This window comes from Harpia harpyja, chromosome 5, assembly GCF_026419915.1.
Source record: "Harpia harpyja isolate bHarHar1 chromosome 5, bHarHar1 primary haplotype, whole genome shotgun sequence".
NCBI classification, from domain to species: Eukaryota; Metazoa; Chordata; class Aves; order Accipitriformes; family Accipitridae; genus Harpia; species Harpia harpyja.
The window spans coordinates 23,007,498-23,026,470 of NC_068944.1; the positions used below are offsets into that span (position 1 = coordinate 23,007,498).

The window sequence follows — 18,973 nt, forward strand, 5'->3', positions numbered from 1 at the left end:
CCACCACAGGATCAAAAGCAATTATATGTATAAAATATATAATCCTTGGATGTGTAATGTGTAACACGACATAGCAGTGTAAGTGTGAGAACAGTGAATTCATTGCATGCAAATAGCTGAACGGTTTCACTTTTAATTACTTGAGAGCAGAAGAAAAGAAGGCTCCTACGGTTTCCACGAGTGCAAATTATACATGCCCATAAGGAAACCAAGATTTGGTGCATTTAAAATAACCCATTTTATGATTCATTTTTAGAAATAAACATTCCAAGCCAACTTTGCTTGCTTTTGGGTGCAGTTTATGGTACAACCCTTGCATCAGCAAAATGAACGGTTGACACAAATCTACTTGCTGTACATGAGTATCTATCCGATTTGCTCTTGCAGTCAACAGTTAAAGGTAGCTTGCTTACATTTTCTGCCTCTACTTATTTTACTAGCTCAAGTGTGAATGTAGTTTGTACCCCCTCCCACAAAAAAATCTCTGAGTCTCAGAGAAACAGCAGTGGGGCCGGATACTGTTCCCATGTTGCTGGGGGGCTCCTGCTAGACTCCTACCCTATTACACATTCAGGACCATGCGTACATTGTTAATGTACACACTGTACCTTGTTGATGGGGCTTGCACAAGAGGAGAGAGAAAAAAACACCTAGTTGAAATTTCCTTATAATAACTTCAGTAACTCAGTCCTCTTCTGTGGCTTTTATATATGGTTAATAAGTGTTAATAAGTGTTTCCATTTATTTTTCATTGTTATGTTGCATTTGTTTCTAGAATGATAATAAAAGTAGGATGAGGGAAAAACACTGATTAGAAGCTTTAAAAATGAATGTAGCAAAAGGAAGGAAAAATGAATAATGCAGTAAAAATGTGCCCATGTTCCAACTTCTTAATAACCCAACTATGGAGAAATGTTCTGATTAGAATTTTAAAAATATGTTTTTCCACTAAGAAATCAGCTGATTCTTTCTGATTTGCTAGTGGGCTGCAAAACTTCTAGAGCCATATTAAGATAGCCCAAATTCCACCTTAGTCCCCAATGAGTCACATGGATAAACCTCGCAGAAGGTCTCTGATGATCAAATTGGAGGGCACAAGAAACATGCTGAGCAGGGAACCAGCACAAGCCAGGTTACATGTGAAAGTCAGGTTTTGTCTGTATGGGACCTGTTATCCAAGTTCACTCATTTGATGCAATCTGGGAGATCTTTACTGAAGTAAGTATTGCTGGATGCAAAAAAGAAAAGGTAGGCTATAACCATTGATTTCTTGACTTGTGAGGCATCTGCCCATACTTTTGAATCTCCCTTGTTGGTTTGGTTTTTTTTTTTGGAACAAGCTTGCTGGGAAGGTGGTTGATGCCCCATCCCTGTCAGTGTTTAAGAGGCATTTGGACAATGGCCTTAACACGATGCTTTAAATTTTGGTCAGCCTTAAAGTGGTCAGGCGGTTGGACTAGATGATCATTGTAGGTCCCTTCCAACTGAACTATTCTATTCTATTCTATTCTATTCTATTCTATTTACTTAACATTGCACCTTACCTTTAAGCACATGTTGAACCCTTGGGAGAATATAAAATGTGCTTTTAAAAGGTCTTAAACTGTGTTAGGAGGTGGAACAGGAGCTATGACAAGCTGTTTGCTGGGAGGATTTTAAGAAATGGAAAAAGGGGGGTTTTAATTGAAAACGAACACTTTATTTTTGGTGAGTTGGGTTGCCTTAGCTGTGTCTCTGAGAATACTGTGAGCCCTCTGATGATGGGTGCTGCACACAGCACAGTCAAACTTGTCCACAGTGGACCGGGAAATTGCGTTTTATACATAATTCACAATGTGCTACAGTGATTCCATAAGGTCAATATCTGTCGTTAACTTGGAGGAAATCAGAAAGGAAAGAAAGGAGTGTTTGTTCTTGCTGATCTTTGAAAGAACTGTCTACAAACTGCTGATTTCCATTGCAGAGCACTACACAAACAGCAAAGCAGAGCCCGTCTGCACATTTACAAGCACTGTAACCGAGGCAGATAAACTCTGCTGCTAGAATAGTATCTCTTTGTCTCCAGATTTTCATCTCAGAGCTCGACAAAAATGGAGAAAAGGGACCAAATACAAATAGGGGCAACTTTGTTCAGCAATGTGCTGGAGTTGTTTGGTGTTGGGATTCCTCGAGCCTACTTGGCCATCCAAAATTAGTCATCTGGGCCTGCTGTTTAGTACAGGGAGGGAGGCAGACACTGCCAAAGGGCAGTTCATCCCCTCCAAATATAGCAGTTGTAAGGAGGGTGGAGTATTTTACTTGCCCAGAGTGCCTGTGTTTTCTAGGCATTTATAGCCATTTAAACACGTTCTTCCAGATTTTTCCTCTTTTTGTTTTCTGGAGATATTTGCTAAGTGGATTGTGAGTCTGTTTTGTATTTGGTTTGGATTTCCTTTCGCAGCAGGGAACTGAATTTAGCCAGATTGGTAGCTCCAACCATCATGCAGGAGTCAGGTCATAACTGGGATTTTCTGAAAGACTGTACTGTGACAGGGGATAAACAGCATGTTGGAAAACTTCAGGCATTTTGTGCATATGCTGTGCAGTGAGTAGGCACTTACACAGGGGCTTTATCCTTCCGGATAACGAGTGTGACATTTACTGCCTTGTTACAGAAAGCAAAATAGCACATTCACAAGAGGCCAGTGATAGCAGGATACATTGAACTATCAGGCAGAAATACAGTGTCCTGAGAGTCTGTAAGGAAGGAGGAATTTGGCTGTAATCACACCAGGTTGCGGGAAGCAGTGAGACTCAGGAAGAGCATCCGAAAGGCTGCAATGTAAGGCAGGGCTGAGGAGGGGATGGAAAGCTTGGAGAGAGGCCACAGCAGAAAAGCCAGTGAGTGTTTGTCCTACGGAGAGAGACAGATGGACACCCCAAGGTAAAGGGCTTCTTTTTCCTACAGGTGGCATATTTTTGTTTGCCTAGATGCTTGTTTGAATGGAAAACCATTCAGAAAAAGTCAGAATGATATGTGTGTCTGTGTGTGAGTGAGGGAGAAGGGAGTAGTATTTCTGTGAGCAGTGCTCACGTGGCCACATGCAAGCTAACAAAAACTGAAAAGGCAGCTATTCTCTCTCTGGATGTAATTTGCAAACCATCATTAATTAAATAATGCTGTCCTTTTTTTTTTCCAGACTAGCTTAAGCTGTAACGAAGTGTAATCTGTTGAATAATAAATACCCTTGTGTTTCACAGAATGTTCTTTTACTACACAATGATGCATGTCAAGAAGAAATCTGTGGTTCTCCTTGAATATCACCAAAGTTGTTTAGATTTGCCTTTTTAACAAGCTTTTAATGTAATTACTACAGAGGAGTATCATAAGGCGATGTTTCCCAAACTGTGTGAGCTGCCAGGCCCTGTAGGTGGTTTGCAGATGGTCTGGAGACCATATTAAAATAATAAAATCAGAAACCGGAGAGTTAAAACACGGGTGATAAGAGTGCCAAGCAGGCCACAAATGTGTGGCAGGAATTTCATTTACAAACATAAGGGATGGGCCACAAAGGCTGCTTGCTGATGGAATGACCTATGAGTTTTCACCAACTTATCTGGCATTCTGCATGGGTCAGCCTTCACATCCACCAAAAACCTTTTGTAAGATACAAACAGCTGGGAAGGCAACGTGTGGGCCTGTCTGCTTTATGCCATTGTGTAGGGCAAGGATGTGAATGCATTTGAGCAAAACCAGCTTCGCATCAACCGTGGGCAAGTGGAGCTGGTGAGCCACTGAGGCTGCTTCTGACCTGCATCACCACGTGCAGTATATCAGCTTCCACATAAAAAAGCCAAGCACGTTGTATGTGATCTATTACCTATATACTTGAATGGACAATAGAGTGGACTCACCTGCCTGCTTTGCCTGCAATTCTGGCAGCACAAGAGAGCTGTGAATCTGATAGGTGCTGCCCATTAGGCTGGGGTTACGTCTGCTTGGTAGCACTTGAACAGGTGTTACTGGCATACTGGTGATCTGAGTATTTCTGAACATATGCAGTTAAATGTTCACACTATAAATAGCCTGCAAATAACAAATATCCTCAAAAGCTGGTTCTTACTTCAAATTCAAACCTGTTATGTTTTCGTGAATTCCAAAGGGAAATATTTATTCTGTGCAAATTACCTTTTTAAGCCATAAACAACTAATAAAATATTTATAATCTTTATATTCTATTCAATAGCACATCAAAAATGACATGGATATGTATGTTTCTCCTCTTCAAGGCTGTGCACTAAAATGAACACAAAATGGCTACTTTCCATTATGCTCTAGCCTCCTTAGTGACTAATGCATTCGGCCTACAACAGAAAACAGGTCTCTATCTGCATTCTGCAAACAACAGCTCTCTTCTGAGCAGCCAGACAAAACCCCCAAATCTGTATACCTTCAAATGCTGGGATATAAAAACTAGGGGTTTAATTTTATTTTCTAAGAGAAGCTAACCTGCAAAGAATTTCTGTTCTTTTTACCCTGTGTTAGACACAGATGATTAGTCTGAAAGGTAAAGAAACTTCTCTTCAAGTAAATGAATCTATTCATACTTAGATGAGCTATTCTTCTGCTTTGGCAACCTGTGGAAATGGTAATCTAATCATGCCACAGTACTAGTATCCAATATGCTGAAAGCTTGTAATTCACAGCTCAAGGGGAATGTGGAAGATAGTTGAGAATGCAGTAATTATAGGGTTGGTGCTAGAATGAGCAGTGAAATAATGTGTATTATTTTGTTCATAAGCAGAATTTTTTTTAGCCCATAGCAAGCAGGTTGTGTGAGCAACCAAGCTGCAGGTTTTTTGTCTTTGACACAAAGCCATAGGACATCTGGTGCTATTAACTATAATTCCTCCCGTGTCCCAGTAACACCTTTATACAAATATATGCACATGCATATACAGTTGCCTTAAAGCAGAAGAAAACTGTTTCCAGAAAAAAGATTTCTGAGTATCTCTTCATATGCTGTTCTGTGAAGTGAAGAACTGACAGGGAACTAAGTTGTATTTGGATTCAAACCAGTTAATGCTGGGGACACCGACCTCTTAACTCCAACCTGTGGTGTCAAATAAACTAGTTTACCTGTAGGAAAGGATCATCTGGGCAGCTTCACCCTCAGCTAGAAGGGCCCATGTCACTGCCCAAGCCCTCGAAGCTCTTCTGCTCTCTTCCCATAGCATTTCACTTTTGAGGTTTTAGCCTTTTTTTACTGCAAGTTCTATGTGTTTTCATTTAGTTTTGGGGTGTTTTGTGGTTTGAGTCACAATAGTTAGTGTTACAAGGGGTATTAACAAGTATTGCACAGAAGCTTTGGGTGGACCAAACAATCCATCCCAGTGTTATATGCCAAGGAAGCTGAGAATGCTACCCAAAAAGAGCATCCTGTAAGAAACCAAAGATACAAATCGAACCTCAGGAGAAAAGTATGCCTTGAAATTTGTTGCATCGTATAAGATGAGAACAAAAGCAAAACTCAAAGGCAGAGGTCAAGATGAACATGGTTTTGCATGTGTGTACATTGGTGGCTGTATTTGTGTTTTCAGACAAGCACATGCACACAGGTATTTATTGTACTTGTGGACTCCTCTTTCTTACCCCACATACACTTCCAGCACCTCGCCTACCTGTCACCCTAATGCATATTACACAATGTAGAGTAAGATTTTCCGAATGTGTTTCCAAGAATAATAATGCCCATATTGCTTTTATTAGAAAATTGCGTGTGCAAAGTAACAATTCAGCTAGCCTCTGCCTCATCTGGCAAAGTGCAAAAAAACATTGTGCAGACAGGAACATGTGTTAATGATGCAACTGATGCTAAAATTGTCACGTAGGATGAATTTCACACATGGGAGGCTGTGGAAGCTCACAGGAATCTCAGTTCTCGACCAAGTGGCATGCAGCAGTCTGAGGAATGTGAAAAGTAGCCTTTTTAGCCCATTTTTTTCTTTTGACAACATCTAATTTATGGGGGAGGGGGAAGTACTGTTGGCTCAGTTCTCCTTAGTGAGGCTAATACAATGATCTAGGAGGTCTTACTTTTAACTTGTACCAGTGGAAGTGTGGAAGTGAGGAAGACAAAGCTCTGGAACATTTCAGAGCAGCTTAGGACACTTTCAAAACTGAAAGCTTTTTGACTGTAATACTAACTTAAATTAGAGTGAACAGTGCCTTGCATCCTGAAGGACTGTAACGCTCAACAGAGCTCGAGTCCATTCTGTTGTGTGAGCATGGCAAGGTTTAAAATGATTGTCTTCTCATTTCTGTCATGACAGTTTTTGCACTTTTCCCTTTATCATTATAGGCTTGTTCATAAATATATATGTATTTATTTTCCCTTTTAAGAGTCTAAATTCCACTGCATGTGCTTGAAAATAGACACAAAGAGGTTCCACACAGACATATATAAAGAACATTAAGGGTATCCTTTTCCAACTTCACAATTTAAACTTTTATATAAAGAAAAATGTTTCTGTTTTTTTCCTGAATGATGTGCAAATATTAGAAAAGAAGAAAAAGAAAAAAAATTCCTCTAGTCCAGTCACTTTTTACTTGGCTTTAAGGGGTTAAAAAGAAATTGCTCACAAGAAGAAAACAGGAAAAATATGAAACAATCTTGTCCTGGTGAGATGACACTTTTCTCTTGATAAACAGGTCAAAGCAGCAGGTTCCCAATCTCAAAGAAAACTGCTGTGGTAGCCTGCTTGGCTGTTAATACATAGCACATTCAAGACATATATAGAAAAGTCAGCTGAATGTGATAGCAAGGAAAATACGACTCATCCACAGTCCTAAGCACTAAATTCAGGAAAACTGTAAGAAAGTTCCTTTTTATTTTATAAGTATATTTCAATTCTGATATACATGGATTAAACAGCAATTTCATACACAAAAGAATGACATTGTGGATGTCATAAGCTGCCTTTCTCATTGTTTATGATTTTCCTAATCATTCTGCAGGCAGGGAAGTCTGTGCCCTGAGAAATTTTAGACAGAGGCGAGTTCATGCACACACTTTGTGGCTGTTTTCTTCACCCAAGTCATTCAGCCAAAGTACCTTGAATATTGCCCTTTTTAGTCTTTAAAAGCTGAAGGGAATCAGACCTGCCAGCACTTTGACAGACTCTGAAAAAAACAAAGGTCGCCGGAGGAGACTGCTGGCTCAGTGTGCTGCACTCCTCTCTGCAGCAAACACTCCCTAACTGGAAATTCTCCAAAAGTACCATGGTTATTCTAGAATAACTCTTTGTCTGGATACCCTTAATCCCCAATAAAAAGTGGGGGTGTAGTGATTCAGTTTAAACCACTTCCAAAACACATAATTACTCCAGGGTAATAGCTCTTCTGGAAAACATCCAACTAGCCTCAAACCGTCCTCTCAGCTGGGTGCATTGCAGCCGTGGATGATGCTGCTGTGACCTACAGCTACACACAGACTGTATATCCTCTTTGATCCCCTGTGATAAAAAGTAAATTATATTAATATTGTTGGTAACAAGAGCTGACTGATTCACTCACTGGAACTGATTTCAATCTTAAATTTATAATTTTTCCCAGTTCCCAAGTTGTTTGTGAACAGTCTTCATTATTACACATGTATTTGTTTATCGTTTGTTAACAGACAATTTATGAAAAGCAGACACTGGCCTGTGGATTATTCATCATCTGTCCATTTTAATTATTTGCTGTTTGTGCTGGGTGATGGCATTTGACAGTGATACTGCTCAGACTCTGTAATTTGATGAGAATAACAAATAATGAATAACCACATGTTCTCAGCAATGTTAACCAGGCAGATAAAGGTGCTGCTATTAAGACAGACATTCTTGAAATATCCATGCAAACAGAAATCGAGGTCACATAAAGGTTTTCAAGCAAAGCAGAGCCGAACTGAACAGCCTGAGTTGAACCAGGTTGTGGGTTGCTCTGCTGAGCATCCTTGTTTTCGTAGAACATTCACAGCTATTTGTATTAGTTTATTTATTTATTTTTTTATTTTTAACCAACCAGTTTGGACAAGAGGATCCAGATGTGACTCTTCCCCTTCGTTTCACATCCCGTAAGCCTGTGGTAGCATCTTCAGTCAGAGGTTTGGGTTACCTTCTGATTCACAGCAAGCCAGTGAATATCACAGGCTGAGATTTTTATTCCAAAAGAAACACCAGGTTTGTAGGAGGAATAGCTGTATGCAATAAATGGGTCTTATTACAGAAGTGATTGAAGAAGAGGACATTCCAGGCTGGGGCAGAAAATGATAGAGAGAGAACTCAAAAATTGGAACTTTGATTAAAAATCTGATCTAGACCCTTTCCTGCATCTCATGCGCTTAGGGGTGTGGAGGATTTGCTATGTGCATATGAAATTATACGGATTGTAGGATTCACTTTGCTGGTGTTTGCAAAGATTTTGTATTGGCCTTGTGATCTTCAGAAAGCATTTCTGTAGTCTAGAGATTCAAAAGGTCTAAATACTTTGAAGCGTCAAAATTCATTTGGGCGCGTTTGCTTTCTCTTTTTACCTATTAAATAGATGGCCTGGGTCTACCTTTTAACTTACCCAGCACAGAACATCTGGGTTTATCTTTTAACTAAGCCAGTACAAAATGCATCATTCATTTTTTACAATTATGTAAATGTGAGAAATGCTAATATTATTTTGCTGTCTAGGGGTTAGAGAAAAGGGAGGTTTATCCCAGGCTGAGACCATGAGAACCAATTCCGAAATCTCTGGCTAAAGGAAATTGTAAGTGGAAAATAAATACTATGTGGTTTGGGGAGAGAAAAGTTTATTCACATTGGTTCTTTACTGTGACAATGCTTCTTGTCCTTGTGGAAATTATGTAAAATAAACATCTGATTTTTGCCACTGGAATGATATGACATGAATTCAGCCATCAGGGTTTCAGGATCATGTTGGCAAGTTTTAAAATTTCCACCTCTACTAAACAGATGGGTTTTTTAAATAAAAAACAAACAAAAAAATAGGGAAAAAAAAGCTGTTGGACCATCATCAGGCATGCAGCTGATGTCTCCATGGAAGTTATGGGAGTTTGTGTCTGACGTCTCCTACAAACTGTGAATCTTAATTTCTTCAAGGCCTGTTTTACAGGCATTTCTTTAATAAATGGGGAAATATGTGGAAAGAAATGAGAATGTCTTTCACTCAAATCTTGCTTAAAAGTAACACAAGTCTGGTCTGTCCTCTTTCACATGTGCCAGGGCTACCATTTCCTTTGTCTAAATGTCTTCTGGGAATTGGCGATGTCCTCTTGCTAGTTCAGGACTCCCAACAAGAAGTGATTTTTGTGCTACAGAAATGCAAATGCTCTTATCTGTACACTATGGTGACTGTAAATGAGATGACAATATTTTTTGTGCTCAGAACACTCAGGCTGATCATTAGGAATTTCTCATGCAAAGCCAGTATTTTCAGCTGATTTGTTGCATTATTAACTAGGACTTTTGTCATAAAAACAACCAAATAGATAAAAGGATGAGGTCAGTCACAGTGACCTCAAACCTGTCACCAAGCAAGGATGTAACTTGTTAATTTGAATGTAAAATGGGAAGATAGAAATCAGGTTTTGGTGTAGATTTTAATTCCTCTCAACACAGAATACGTATTTCATACACATTTTTCATATGCCTGGTTCACCAAACAATTTCATTTTTTCTAGGTTTTCAAAAATGTTACGTCCTTAAGCCTGAGTCAGTTTTGCTATTTTACCTGAAGTTAGGCCAAAGATAAGTATAATTTCTTGTGTAAAGCCTTTGTCTACATTTCCTCCTCATTTGAGAAGGGAATGGATCTTCCCCCATGGCACTAGAGGATCTGCCCCAACAGGTGACTTTTAGCAGGTCATCTGATAACCTTATCAGGGGAGGCAAAACTTTTGAGCTGGGTCATAATTCTCTCTCAGGTGACAAGTCACTGTTCAGCCCAGAGCATGGATTTAGTTGTAATTTTCCTTCTTTCCGCTGCAAGCAGCTCTCGCTTTTGGTTTTGGTTGGGTTTTGGTTTTGGTTTTTTAGGAAATATATGAGCATAACTTGCTTGTTTTAGACATTCCTGCTTGGACTGGAACACCCCAAAAGGGAAAAGTGTGCTGAAAAATGCAGTACTGGCTGCTTAAAAACAAGTCAGTACTTCCCCAGCTGAACAGATGTTCTTGCTCAGTACCCACATGATACTTTCTCTTCCTGAATGTTCATTTTCTACATTTATGTTTATTAATAATTATCTATGAGAATAATATAGTGTGTTGTTACACCTGCATAGCTCTTTTGAGTTACAATGAACTACATTGAAACTGATAGTAAAATGATATAAATCAGTTCTTGTGGTACTTCATGGCAATTTACAGTAGCTAAAAAGTTGTTCATGTTGTTTTTATCAATCACATTCTTCTTTTAGTTTGTACTGGCTTTTATTTTCTTGTCTTTGGCATTTGTTTCTTCCCAACATATATCTGATTAAAACACAGCAGCCCTTCATCATTGCTGTCATTTGAATAACTTTTAACTCTTAGCCAAACTGTTTAATATAATCTTAGATATCAAGTAGCATAAAATAAGATTCTCAAAACAAATTGAAAGGTAGACTTTTGAGACAATGTGAAAGCAGTAAAACCTTGATGCCGTCAGGAACTGAGCAAAAAAGCTTAAGTATATACTTTCTTTTAAGAGTTTAAAGAGATTTGAGTACTTTGCCGGATCGGGTGACAAAGTGCTTTCTGCTGTTAGGAATCACAATCTATAGTCATCAGCATCATGAGGTTGTTTGCTTAATAAGGTAGGTAGCTACTGTACCGAAAATAGTAAATTCTATCTCATGTGGGTTGCATTAAACACATTTGAATAGTCTGTGTCAGAGCAATGACTTTCTTGATTGCTTAAAATCTTCTGAACAGCCTTAGGGTTGAATAACATGCAAAACTGGTGTACCTAGATTTCTGTACTTGCTCTGTATACCAGTCCCCTAGTGACTGGAGGAATATAACTGTCCTTCATGTATAAGTATACCTGTCTCGTAGTGCAGAACTTCCCCAGTGTGAGTCAGCTTTGAAAAGTTCATTAGTAACAATGTTGCTCACTGTGTTCTGTGTTTTATTGTACCTTTTGAAAAATCCCAGATGTAAAAGTAACCAAACCAGGCAGGCACAAATGAACTCAAATAGAGCGACCCCAACAACTGATTTTGATTTGACCCAGAAAATTAAAGAGGGCTCTTAAACTTCGCAAATTATCATTGGGTTAAATTGCACCTATACAGTTTTCAGTGGATTCAAATGGATGTAATTGATAACAATGTATAGCTTGTTTGCACACCGTGGCATAAAAGGAAATCAGTGTAAAATCATTGAACTGATATGGTTAATTGGAATAAAGTCTTTGAGGGAATCACTCTTATTTCCACTGCATTTTCATTTAAGTTTTAAAAAAGATCTTATCAGTCATATCCACTTCTAAATATGTCCACATCAGGGGTAGGTTTGCAGCAATTTAAACTAATTGATTTCTAAGCTAATTTAGATGCATCACTAGTCAAATTCTGTGAGACCAGCTTGATGCCAATGTGTGCAATGATACAGAATTCTGCTTACCCTACCTTAAGTTTATTAAGTATTCAAAAAACCACTGGGAGTAAAAACCAGTAGAAGCTTGTTTTCTTGCTAACATCAGCAGCCAACAAAGAAGGTACATTTCCAGATTGAGGAAGAGGGAACAACTTTTACAGTCATTTTTTTCTTATACAGAAGTCACACTTTGAAGTGTATGCCCCGGCCAAGTATTGCCTTTTGAAAGTTAGTTGGAGTGAAGAGCTTAAAAAGAAAATCCTTGCAGTAAGGTTGAAAACAGTGATGTCTAACTACGTTAATAGCTAGGTAACTTAAATGATCCACTGTTAGATTACTGACAGATAATTGGCTTGCTTAAGTCTCCTCTAAGTTCACAGGTTAGTTTCTGGGATCCACAGATTTAGAAGAGGAGAATCCTAATTATTCTCTAGTCCAACCTCCTACGTGGCAAAAAGCTGTACAATTTCAACCTGCAATTTCTCCATCGAATTCATTACAAGCTCCTCCTAAGATAACTGTCTGCTAAACTTGCTTTATCATCAGTCAGCTCCATTGCCACCATGGGAGGATGAGAGATGGACAGCAGATGCTCAGGAAGGACAAACTGCAGTGCTTCTAAACGAACTGCAAAGGAGGGCACGACCCACAGTACTTGCTTCAGAAGAGCTTTAGTAACATGTGAGCTTGGTTCTGACCACACATCTGCCCTGATATATCTCCAGGTTTGATAGAGTTTGATAGAGTCTCCTATGTATTGGCTGCTCAGATATTAAATATTCCATCTGTAACTGAAGGGAAACCATATATACAAGAGTACATTAATGTGTCCAGCACCAGTAGCTACAAATATTACATGATAATTTTAAGAAATAACACCTACGGTAATATGGCCAGTGTGGCAAATGTGGGCTCCACTGTGGCGTGCTCACTTTTGGCATGTTGAAAGACCTACTGGTAGGTACAGTCTGGAAATTAGGTTGTGTATTCACAGTTCAGGTCAAGTTTTCAAGAATCCAGATCCAATTCAGAAATGTAAATAAGAGACAGGTTTTCAAGCGATTAGCCCCAAGAACTTGCAATGTGCACTTGTAGCCAAAGACTTTACATTCAACTGTTCCTCAGTAGTCAAAAAAATAAGTGATCAGTTTTTCAGAATATGCTTGGATTTGAAAATTTTTAAATACATCTTCCTAGCTAAGGCGGCTAGATACTTGCAGAGAGTTCAACCCTCTGTGTTTCTGAAGATCCAGGCTTTGGTTCTTGCACTGTGTTTTTACTTAAATAGCTGCTTACATGTATGTGTCTGTATTTGGTTAGCACAACTCCATATTAAAAAAAAATGCCCATTTTGTTTTATTAACAGTATTGCCAGAGGGAAAAAGATGCAAATTCTGGAATTTGAGAGTGCTGCAGTAACACATAATGAAGTGTTACATCAAAGTGCCAGTGAAGTTGCTTCCTGGAAAATATATGGGAAAAGGATCTGATTTCATCAACCTGCATATTATTACATTTATTTACTGTTACATATTCTTGGTCTAAGTGGGATAAATATCATATTTCACAAGGTTTCCTCTGTTTTCCATAAATGCCTTTTATAGGATTAATGTATTGATATTCAGAAAGGTTATGAATTTCTTACCATGGTGACTTCATGACACGTAAGTTCTGAAGCATAAGATAGTTTAAAGCATTTTTTTTTATCTAAACTTATAATGTTTCTTGTTTTCCATGACTGCTCCAAAATGGAGGGGGGGGAAGTATGAAAGGTTTGGTGAAGTATTTAAGTGCAGAAAGCATTTGAACAGTTTGCTAGACTTAGTTTAAGCTATAGGTCAAGCAGCATTTCCCTGATTTTCTCAGAAAAAAAATGCTGTAGAGATGAAAAGAAATGGTAAATAATTCACATGCTAACTAAAAAAGACCACACTGCTGTATTGTTTTTGTCTTTTTTTTCACTCTTCTCCAACATGCTACACTGAATGTAGAGGTTGATGTTCTGTATCAGACACCTTCTACCATGACTGTTTCAAAGCAGTTTGAATCTTCAAAGCTCTCGGAGAGCATCTGTCCAGAACAGACTCCCATCCTCATCCCTGCAGTTGGTGGTGGTCTTTTTCCAGAGGCTTTGTTGGTAGCCAGAATTTAAGGACAAGGCCAAAATAGTTTCACTTCTGACTTCCCTCTCAGCCTGACCGAATTTCTGCTTGAGCAGCTATTCTCATGTTATCTGAGGGTACATAGCTTCATCATGTCCCGTGGGCCAATGGCCAGGATTGAACCCATCTGTAAAGCACCATCTCCACAGGGATGGTGCGGTTCGATCTCATGGACACAGCTGCTGGCAAGGGAATGGCAGAAGCGAGTGCCACTGCTGTCCCCTCCAGCTGCTCACTCCAGGTGAAAAGGCAAGGCAGTTCATATGCATTAACTGAAATTAAATCTAGGGTTTGCATGTGGTCATATTCTTACCTATTTCATCTCTGTCTTCAGAAAAGTTAAAGCCGAGTCCTAATTGCTTGACACCAGTAAAGATCAGAGGTTTTAGAAGTAATGTATTATAAGCCATCCTAGCAACAATCCACTTTGGGTAATGACTTTCAGTTTATGTGAAATCATTTTTCCAGAGTTTCGGTTGTTTATAGACTTCTTAGCTTTGAGGCCAAATGAGATTAATTGCTTAAGTTGTGTGCTGTTAACATACTGGTAATTTTTATGTATAGAGAAGTTCAGCAATAGCTATATAGTACAAGGAGTGAAGTGAGTCTCATAGGAAGCCTACGTGCACTGAATTTTGTCTGTTCATCCGTAATTTGTGGTGATATCCTAGTGATAAACTGCATTTAGCAGTCACCTTTGACTGTCTCACCTGTTCTCTGTACACTAATTCAGCTTCCCTGGGATAGCAATTAAACTTTTGACTGGCATCAGCAGCTTCCAGCATCAGACATTAAAAAAAAAAAATCTGCTGGAGAAATATTCACCTGTCATCCACTGACTATGCACATGCAGATTTTCTAAGTCCATCCATTTGAGATGCAGGATAAGCCATATTTAGTCTCATCCCTCTCCTAGGTTTCAGGAGGTCCTTTACTGTATCCAGCTGGGAAGCTGGAGGCACCCTACTTGCAAAGAAAAATGCCCAGGCTTATGAAAAGGTCACCAGCACTGGCTTTTAGACCTCAGAGTACATGGGATATTAAATCTGTGGTACTATTGTGTACAGTAAAAATAGTTTAGATACTTTGTTTAGATTTCTGCAGGATTTTGGTTATCAGTTATGCCTGTTTCCTAATCCAGTATAGCTTAGACTGTTGTCAGATAAGATATCTGGCTTGGCGGTGGTAGGTATATGGAAAAAGCATGGCCTTGGCAGAACTCCTGATGGTGTGGTACATAGATTTCAGTAGCTGTCATTTGGGATAACGACATCCATAACTCACTCTGGTATTATTCCCTTGGGCAGTTTAGAACTTCTTATAAAAATCTTTATTCCAGTTTTGTAATAGTAAACCTCTACATCTTCTGAAATCATCTGCTATATGAAAGTAGTTTTTTATTAAGAAGATGCATGCTCTGCTTTCATACCAATTTTTTGCATGTAAAAACAATAATACAGGATCTGAAAGCCCTATTTCCAAGCATTCCACCCCAAACCTCAACAAAGTAAGGAAAGAAGTACATGGTAAAGAGAATAACAGCTCTGAGTCTAACAAACCAAATCAAGCACTGCACTTCTGGGGGGGGCTTGGGGGCTGCAGTTGTGTGGCTCAGGTCTGCTTGTATGTGCCTACATCCGTGTTTCGTATTGCAGTTGTGTGAGATGCAAGGGCATTGCTGCTAACACACCTGTTTAACAGACAGTAAATCAGAACACTGAGGTCCATCTGTGCGGGGTGGAAGAACTCCTGCATTGTAGCCTGATACTTAGTTGTGCACAAGTTGTGTCCTTTGTTGCTCCTTTCAAACTGTGGAATTAGGCTTTTTTCTCAAGAGAAACACTATTATGTTAATTAACTTTAAATTTGCACTTTCATTTGTTCTTGTATCTGTTAACAAAGTTTACATGAGACTGCCAAATTAGAAAGATATTGCTTACATATCTCATCACTTGAACTGTTCAAAGTACTGCATGAATTTGATCTCTTCACAAATATTAATCTGCCTTGGGGGGTCTCCTGAGCACCCATTCACTGAGCTAAAAATTTGTGTTTGTGTGCTGATGTTTGTTCCCGAGGGCTCATCTCCCTAGTGAGCATGTTTAAACAAGTAAAGTGCTCTTACAATGAAACATTCAAATTCAAGCCTTTATTATTATGCAATCTGGGATTATTTTTTTTATCATTAGACTTCCTTCTGAACTGGGTAGTTGACACTCCCTGTTCCAAATTCCTGTCCCATGAGCTAGTTGTTTGGAAATACTGGCTAGGAGGACAAACACCATGACTTTTTTTTTTTTTTAAATCTGGAGAAAGTGCTTTTTCTCTAGGTATTTGGGATTAAACTGTGACCCGAAGGCAGGCCACAGAAATAGGATAAAGATCAAAAGGAAAAGGAGAGCATTACTTGGTAGATTGATACAGCTGGAAGCAGTGAGCCTGATTCAAGGTGCTTTGGGAGTCAGAGGATTCTTGCACATGACTTAACTAGTTTCTGGATTAAACCTTGCATATGCCTTAGGAGAGGAATGTATACCTGCTCCAGCAGCATGTGTGCTCTGGAAAATAATACTAAAAGCTAGTGTAAATTGTGACAAACTGAGGGTTCATATATACGTTTGCTATTCAGAAAAAGATATTTCTGATTAACTCCACGTCTAAACAATTTTAATGAAAAACGAGACTACTTTGACTTGACTCTCCAGTCAGATCAGTTTCCGTACAGAACTTCGCTCCTTGGTCCGTGTCCGAGAACATATTTATCAGGGAATTTTTACATCCCTTTAAATTCACTTCCTGATGTGAATTAAACTAACTTTCATGTGCAAAACCCCTTGAAAGTTCCCTGTGTGTGAAGTGAGGATTTCTCCATCCTTTTCATGCGTCCCATGATTCTGTAATCTTCTCCCTCTGAGTCCTGCCAGGCAGCCCACCTCTGCTGCAGGAGAGCTGGATGGATGAGCTTCCCCTTTGCCCATGGGGACAGAAAGCAACGTGATGTGCTCTTCCCGCACTGACTGAACGCTCAGGGTCTCTTGGCTGCACAAAGAGAGCACCAGGGTTTTGTCATTTTTCTTGGGGAGTACTCATTTTGTTTTTCAAGCAGCTTAGCATTTAAAATACTGTAGCCACTTGAACAGCTGACAGATCCTTCAGGTTGCCCTGTCACAAGTTGCCAGGTTCTTGAAAGCACCCAGAGAAAAACTGATGCACTGAATCCCTTTCATTGTTGTGCTTCAGCCATTTGGAGGGCTCAGCCAGCTACAACTTTTAGAGCGCAGCTGCCTCCGATGGCGGCAGCAGCCCGAGCATTGTTTTGTTGTTGTTTCTGCAGAGGAGCGACGGGAGCTTACATCATTTCCAGTAATGAAGTGCCTGGGGTTCTTTTATGACTTGCACACTCTGCTTCTCCAGAGCTGTACAGTATGTGCTGCATGACTCCAGGAAACTAAGGATTTGTTTTGACTTGCTAAAAGAACGTTTGCTGTTTCTCTTTACAATTTCACCGTATGACTTGTCAATTCTCTCCCCCTCTTAAGAATAACTTCACATTTAATTAGCTGAGCGCAAACATCTTTCATTGCACTGTGGATTAGACTCCTCATTGAGTACATTTACCAACAGAATGAAAGTCATCTTGATCAGGCATTTCTGTATTTGTACTGCTGTGTCCAGAGTGCCCAGTAGCTGTCAATAGACAGTTGTTATTGACTCTCTTTCTAGTGGGGGATGACCAGTGATGTGGGGACCAGTCTTGTTAAGGTTTGCTTTTTATTTTTGAAGCTCGGTCTCCTATCTAAGAACACTTTTCAAGTGTGTTTCATTATCATTTCCCTATCTGCTATGTAAGAAAAATGATACTTATGTGCCTTGCTGGGCGGTCCTGAAGGTGCTGGCATCTCCCCAGGAGATCCACAATGACCCTGCCTAGCATATTTTAAATGGGGCAATTTACACTTTGCTGAATTGCAAAGTAGCATTGCACACAAACCTCTATTAGGCAAGGTTGGCACCGGCTTCCCAAAGCGTTACCTGGATATACACGTGTGTATGTGCTTTGAATTCTTCAGTGGTTAATTTCAGTTTGCATTTCCACTGCTCAGAGAACAGTCTCCAGACCACAAACCACCTGTGTTGTTTCTGGGATATCATCACCCAAGCAGCAGCCTCCACAATTCTCCATAAGTCCCAGAGTAAATGCTGGTGGTGTAGCAACAGCAGCTGATTTACCTGAATGTGCACTCACAACAAATGCTTTTTGGTAGCATCAAAACCAGTGAAGAACGGCAAAAAATTCACAATCCCCTTTTTGTAAAATTGTCATCCTTTCTGTTAGTTCCAGATATTTGTCTTGTCATAAGCACTTTAAAAAACACCTTTAACCCCTGTCAACTATTCACTTCCCCAGAGTTAAAATTTGACAAGTTCATTTTTAGCCATCTCTTCACTCAAAGATTCTGTTTGAATCTTCAGAAGTGAATCATAGTTTCAAAACCCTCACTACCTTAGTGAAACACCCTTTTTCCATTAGCATTCAACGTGTTTAACATGGGTTCAAACATGTTATCAGAAACTTATACTAGAGTCCTTAAAAAAAAATCCCATGTGATTTCGCGCCCTGGAAACACCTTTTATGCTATAACTATTCCTACAGCTATCGGGAGATATGAGACATATGGATCTGAGCTAGTCAAATTAATACCATAATGGCTTCTGGCTCAACAAGTACAGTGCAGAGAGCAGAACAGCTGTAGTAGAGTTACCTTTTATGTGGGTGGCATAGACGTCTGCCAATTAAAATGATCTGATGCATCACTTCTTGCCATATGATTACTGTTAATAAGAATTTATGTTAACATGTTTGTGTCTGAACTTTGCACAGGTTCATGCCTGCATTTATTTTCTTAAAAGACAGAGCATATCATGATTGTTTTTTGTTCTTAATGGACTTTCTTTCCTCATTTGAAAGCATTCCAGGACTTCAGTAATGCAGACCTGCCAACTATCCCTTTAAAGGAAGATGTTTTTATCTCCACGTACCACTTTCTGCATGTAATTCTGTATACACAAGCCAATAGTTTTTAAGCTGGAAACCTCAAGCTAAGCTTCTAAATCCATATAGCAGTATTTACAAAGAGAGCATGGCCTTCAAAATATGAAAAGAGGAGTCCTCATAAACATCTATTAAAGCCTCTGTTG

At 39.3% G+C, this 18,973-nt stretch overlaps 1 protein-coding gene across 7 annotated transcripts in view; it reads left to right on the top strand.

Annotated features, from left to right (window-relative positions):
- DLGAP1 (DLG associated protein 1) overlaps positions 1 to 18,973 on the top strand; it is a 429,128-nt gene that overhangs the window by 375,567 nt on the left and 34,588 nt on the right. The window lies entirely within an intron of this gene.